Below are 6,372 nucleotides of genomic sequence, written 5' to 3'. Positions count from 1 at the left end.
GCTTCCCTTTTCTTCTTTTTTTCCTAACTTTTTCTTCTTATTTTTTGCTTTTTATTTTACTTCCTTTTTCTTTTTTTCCTTATTTTTCCCCCTTTTTAGTTTACCCCCTAACTTTTTACTCCTTTTTTCCCTGCCTTTTTCTTCTTTTTTGTTCTCTTTGTTAATTTTTTTCCTGTTTTTCCTGTTTCTATTTTTCTCTACCTTTCGTTTTTTTTCTGGATATTTGGCTGCCTCTCTTTTTATTTTTTATTTAATTTCTTCTTATTTTTCTTTTCTCTTTTTCTTTTCTTTTTTCTTCTTTTGTTTCTATTTTACCTGAGCTCTTTACTTCTTTATCTCGTTTTTGTTGTTTTTCCCTTCTTTTTGCACCCTTTTCCTTTTTTTCTTTCATTATTTTATGTATCCTGTTTTTGTTGTTTTTCCCTTCTTTTTGCACTTTTTCCTTTTTTTCTTTCATTATTTTCTTCTTTCATATCATTTCCCCTAGCTTTTTACTTCTTTCTTTTTTGCTTTTTTTCCTTGCTTTTTTTCTTCTTTTTTTGCGGTCTTTAATTTTTTTCTTTGTTTTTTTCCCCTCGCCTTTATCTTTTGTTTTTTCTTTTTTTCCTTTTTCTCTCGTTTTTATATTTTTTAAAAATCATCTTTATTTTCCTTTTCCCATTTTTTTTATTGATCATTCGCACATTTTTCCATTTCTTTCCCTTTTTTCTTTTCTCTTTTTCTTCTTTAGTTTTTTTTGTTTCCTAGGTTACTCTTTTTTTCTTTTCTTTTCTTCCACAATTTCAGAGTTATTTGGTTTATAATTTTGGATAATAATTGGTAATATATGGAATAAAGCAACAAAAAACAATCTGAAAAGCCGTTTTAGAGCCGAAAGATTATACTCTTTTGATGGAGCCAAGGCGAAAGAGTTAGTTCTCTTAAAAGAGCCGGAATTTCCATCACTAGTACAGATGTGCATTGAATAGAATAGAATAGAATAGAATAGAATAGAATAGAATAGAATAGAATAGAATAGAATAGAATAGAATGGTTGGTTGATTGGATACCCAAACAACCAGGCTTGGAGGTGCACCATTTCCTGTGGTGTGTCTTGGACAAGTATAGCCTGGTAGCGACCATCCCTCTCCAGGCCAACAAATAGATAAACTAAAGTTAAAAAAAAAGAAAAAAAAAAAGAAATGAAATGAAATGAAATTAAGTAAATGAATACATATTAAAATAAATACAATAAAATTAAATTAAATTAAATTAAATAGAACAGAACAGAACAGAACAGAATAGAATAGAATAGAATAGAACAGAATAGAATAGAATAAATGGTCGTTGTAACACAGGGAAATGCATAACGTAATTAAAAAGTGACATCCCGATGGTGCAAAAACATTTACAACATACAACACCACAGTTTGAAATAATTTGTTAAATGTATAAGTATAATAATGAGAGTGTGTCTGCGTGAGAAACGTGTAAGTGTTTTTCCCAGGATAACCTGACGAGGTGAGACTCTCTGGCACCAGCCTCCTGATGCTGCCCTGAGGGGAAGCGTACAGTGCTGCAGCCCGCAAACTCAGGTATGCACGCACACAAACACACAAACACACAAACACACAATCATTTTTTTTGTTAGCGCGGCTCAAACTCCCGCAAAACAAATCCGTCTTTTTTTTTTATGGTCTATCTTCTTTTCAATTTTCATTCAATTTTTCGCCAGGGAGCGGGAGCTCCGATGACAGACTTTGGGGGTCATGTGTTTGACATTATTAGCAGAGCTACCATGTAATCCAGACACAATCCCCGGGCCAGGGAGACTTTACTGGGGGGGAAAGGGTGACGGTTATGGAAGCTATTAGGCAATAATGGAATTAAATATCCTCTTGAACTTATTTGGTCCCCGGAGGCTTGGAGCTTTTCTGCAAAGGGAGTCATCACCGCCCTGAACCAGTACACAAGACCGGGAAAAAAGGGTCTTGCTTATGTATAGGAATTTAAGGATTGCTATTTCTTTATTCTTGTTTTTGCACAATCTTGCTGCAGAATTATTCATTGCACTATTGTTTTGATGCATTTACAAATTAGGCTAGTATACCTTGTCAAGTCAAGTCAATTCATTTTTATTTGTATAGCTCTTATCCACAAGGAGTCTCAAAGGGCTGCACAGACTATTGTCACAGACTATTGTTACACCGTCCCCTGATCTGAAACCAACATGAGGGCAAGGAAAGTCAAAAACCTCAACATGAGGAAAATGAAGAAACCTTGAGAAGGGAGTGCACATGTGGTAATCCCCCTTTCAGGATGACCAGGCTGCAATGGATTTTGAAATTACAAGTACACAGATATTGTCAATAAAAAAATATTATATGCTATTCATATGCTATAGAGTAGAAGTGATCTTCCTGATATTATTTTTATTTGATATATTTTGTAGTCTTACAGTATTTGTATTTATTAAGTATTTTATTAAATGTTTATCTTGAATTGTTTTTCTTCACATTATAAAACAGCTTTAATGCACGGTTAAAATAATACAGTATTATAATTTTTATGTTATTATATTTTCCTTTTTTTTAACCATAAAACTGATTGGATACATATCATTTAAAAAAACTAGTTAAGAATACAAGAAAATCCTTTTAAATTTGGCGTTATATATTTTCACGATAAAAAAAGGGGTTCAATACATGGTTATAAAAACAAAAACCTAGCAAAATATGTCACTTCACAACTGTTATTGAAGGTCAACAAAGACATGGTGCCAGAAAACATCCAAAAATTATTCATTCGGAAAGATGGAAATTGTAACTTAAAGGGTTGTAGTGAATTCATAATCCCAAAGGTGAGAACCATCAGGAAAGGTACGTGTGTCTGTGTGTGGAGTCAAACTTTGGAACAATTAACAAGACGAGATCAAACAATGTCCAAATATTCATTCGTTCAAATTTAAATACAAAAAAACATTACTGGCGAAATACAGGGATGAAGAAAATGGGATATGAGTGAGATTGGAAATACTGCGTTTAAAACTATGGTTAACTTACTGTCGTTGCTATTATTATATCATAACTGTTATTATCAATATTATTTTTACTGTTGTTATTTTCATTGTTGCCGCAGTAATGTTTGGTAACTAGTGGCATTATGAGGTCGAGGGATGGGTATTAAGAAGATTAGTGTATAAAATATGTGATTATTGTAATTATTATAATTATTGATATCTGACCTATGTAATAAGTATATCCATGAGATTTTGTTATATTAGACACAAGAAGAGAAAAGGATTTGTAAAATATAGTTAATAGGGAAGATGAAGGGGTAGGGAAAATAATCATCTGCTTCTGACTACCCCTTTTCGAACATGTTATGTTAACATTAGTTTTGTTGTTGGGTCATTGTTTTTGTCCTGTTTTTATTTTAATGTTCGAAATAAAGTTTTCATTAATTCATTCAAAACAATTAAATAGCATTACATTTAAGGTATGTTTTTCTTATTTGGCTACTAAAAACTGTCACGACCAGAACGGAATCAGGACCCAGATGCGTACCGTTAACCAGAAGTTTATTGAGAGAAAGAGGAAGGGCAGCGGCCACGATCCAGTTCTCGCTGGACACGGAAAGCAAGCCGCTCACAGAATCGGATCGTGTTCCGAATGCGGAATAGGATCTTCCGGAGCGGGAGATGGCAATGTCGAAGACGGGAAAAGCACATCGATAGCCGGGAAAGGAGAGCAAATACGTGGTTGGGATCAAAAACGGGTCGTAAGCTGGGTTGGGAGAGCAAACGTGATCAGGGTGAAAAAGCAGGTGGTAGCCGGAGACAAACGGGGAAATCAGGAATGGACGGGTGGGAAAATGGGTGCAAAAGCGGGACAGACGGACAGAGTCAAAGTGCTTGCCTTGTAGAAACAGGTTCGCTGACGGACTGACAACAGGCGAGTGAAAGGTCTGAGCTTAAAAAGGACAGGGAACCAATCAGGTAGCCCGCAGCGGCTGGCGCCAAACGAGCGGGCCCAGGTGATACTAATCAGTCATCATGACAAAAACAAGTTCAAAAGATGTTTAATAACCTGGTTAAAAATACAGTAAAATAATTTTAACTTTTAAATTATTTTACCTATATCCGGACATTGCTTTACCTATTTTTTTAAAAATACTTTTCCGATACATAGTATTTAAAAAAAAAAGAGGTAAGAATACAATAAAATAATTAAATTTAGTAATATGCCTTTCTTATTTCACGAAAAAATATGTTCTATACATTGATACAAAAACTTTGCAAATTATTTAACATTATAATTGTCTTGATTCTATCACTCGCCTGCTAATTGCTCTAAGGCTCTCACTCTTTCAGCCCCAACTGCCACTCGTTCCCTAATTAGCCCTCGCCCTATTTAAGTACGTCATTATCGTTCCCGCCTTGTCAGTCCGCCAGCGAACCTCAGCACATGCAAGGCAAGCACGTTCTGTTCCCGACCTGTTCTTGTATACTGCCTGATTCCGTCCCCTGTTTCCCGCTCCGATCTCTGACCACGCTCCGTTCTCCTGTCCCGGCTACCCGACTTATTCCGCTCTCCGACCACGCTTTGTTCTCCCGTCCCGGCTACCTGACTTGCTCCTGATCTGTGACCATGCTCCGTTCTCCCGTTCCGGCTGCCCGACTTGCTTCAAATCTCCGACCACGCTTAGTTCGCGTGGCCTTCATGCTCCTCCTGCCCAGCCAGCACCCGATTGCTGTCTTTTTCCTCTTGCCCTGACTTCCCTGATCCCTTAATGAAGCAATGTGTGAAACGTTGCACATTTGGGTGCACTCCTTGTTCCGGTCGCGACAGTGATATTTGCCTTATTTTGCCATAAAAACTGGTTTGATACATAACATTAAAAAAAAAAAACTAGTTAAGAATAAAGTAAAATCATTTCAAATTTTGAGTTATATATTTTTCCTATTTCTTGATAAATAACAGGTTCAATACATCGTTATAAAAAAATAAAAATAGTGTTCATTTAAGCTTTAAGTTAAAATAAATGGTGGAATAATACTATTTCCTGGTTTTCCGAGTCCTGTTCTGTGATTTAGTCATCAGTAGTCTCATACAATGGCTGACAGGATGGGTGCATGTTCGATGTATCTTCATCCATGTTGATGGATTAACAAGGCAATTTCGTTTTCGAACGTGTTTATATGATGTATGAACAACTATATCTTGTATTAGTTCAGATAGATGTAAAGTTTAATTATTGGCACACGGTCGCAATGCGTTGTAGTGTACTTTTACCGTTTTCGCCATCCGTAGAAGATATTGAAGCTAGTCGTCACAGTCCTTCTTTGGTGGTTTAGCTCGGTGTCATATCGATGACACTGCCAAGACTATTCTATTCTTATCGACGATATTTTGGGCTCCTTAAAATCCGACTACAGGCGCTCTCCTACTTACCACCATTCGACTTACGAAAAACGGTACATATGAACATTTTTTTTGGGGATGTCGAAAAATATCCGGACATTGCTGTAAGTTAGATTTTGTATTGTGCACCTCTTTCGGAGTAGAGGACATACTGTATTGCTTCTTTCCGCCGCTACAGGCGTCTGGCGCTGTGAGAGGTCACCCAGCATCCACCCCGGAGAAGAGATCTGCTTCCTCTTCCCAGTTCGTGTGTAAAGATACTATACTGTACCTCCAGCACGCTAAGAACATTTTTATTGTTTGATATCTCGTGCATCCAGTCAATATGGTCGGTGTAAAGTGAAAAGGAGAGTTGGGATTTTCTTTTGAAATGAAAGTGCAATAAGAAAGATTGATGCGGTTGAGAAAATGGTTGGATCGCTTTTTTTCGGCCACTTTTGGAGGAGGAAGTCACCTAACTCTTGAAGCCCATCTTCCAAATATAAGTTAACTTTATTTATGTCAGAACCAGAACAAATGGTAGACCCAAACGTGTAATGTTTTACACAAAAGTTCATTGGGATATCGAGGAAACAAACGCCAGCGATCCAGTACTCACTGGACAGGGGGGGCAAGCAGGTCACGGGATCGGAGCGTGATCGGAATGCGGAAGTGAATGGATTTGCCGGGGCGGGAGATAGGAGCGTGGTCAAATGGGCACAACGGGTTGAAAGCCAGAGCGGTAGATCAAATGTTTATTTTTTTAGTACAAAACAATACAGGTTACGTATACAAACCTTAAACATACAAAATATAGCACTGAAGCAACTTACTAACAAATACAACTTACTAATGATTGTCCAGAACCTTGTTCGTAAGTCAGGCAGCGTCTGTATATGAGATCGTTCCCAGGATATAAATAGTGGAATTGTCACGGTTGCCATGGCGCCCAATTGGCCCCACCCGTGTGGCACCAGCTGCGGTTCATTGA

This window comes from Urocampus carinirostris, chromosome 6, assembly GCF_059441175.1.
Source record: "Urocampus carinirostris isolate Australia breed hairy pipefish chromosome 6, RoL_Ucar_1.0, whole genome shotgun sequence".
Lineage (NCBI taxonomy): Eukaryota > Metazoa > Chordata > Actinopteri > Syngnathiformes > Syngnathidae > Urocampus > Urocampus carinirostris.
Note: the sequence above shows the minus strand (reverse complement) of the source record.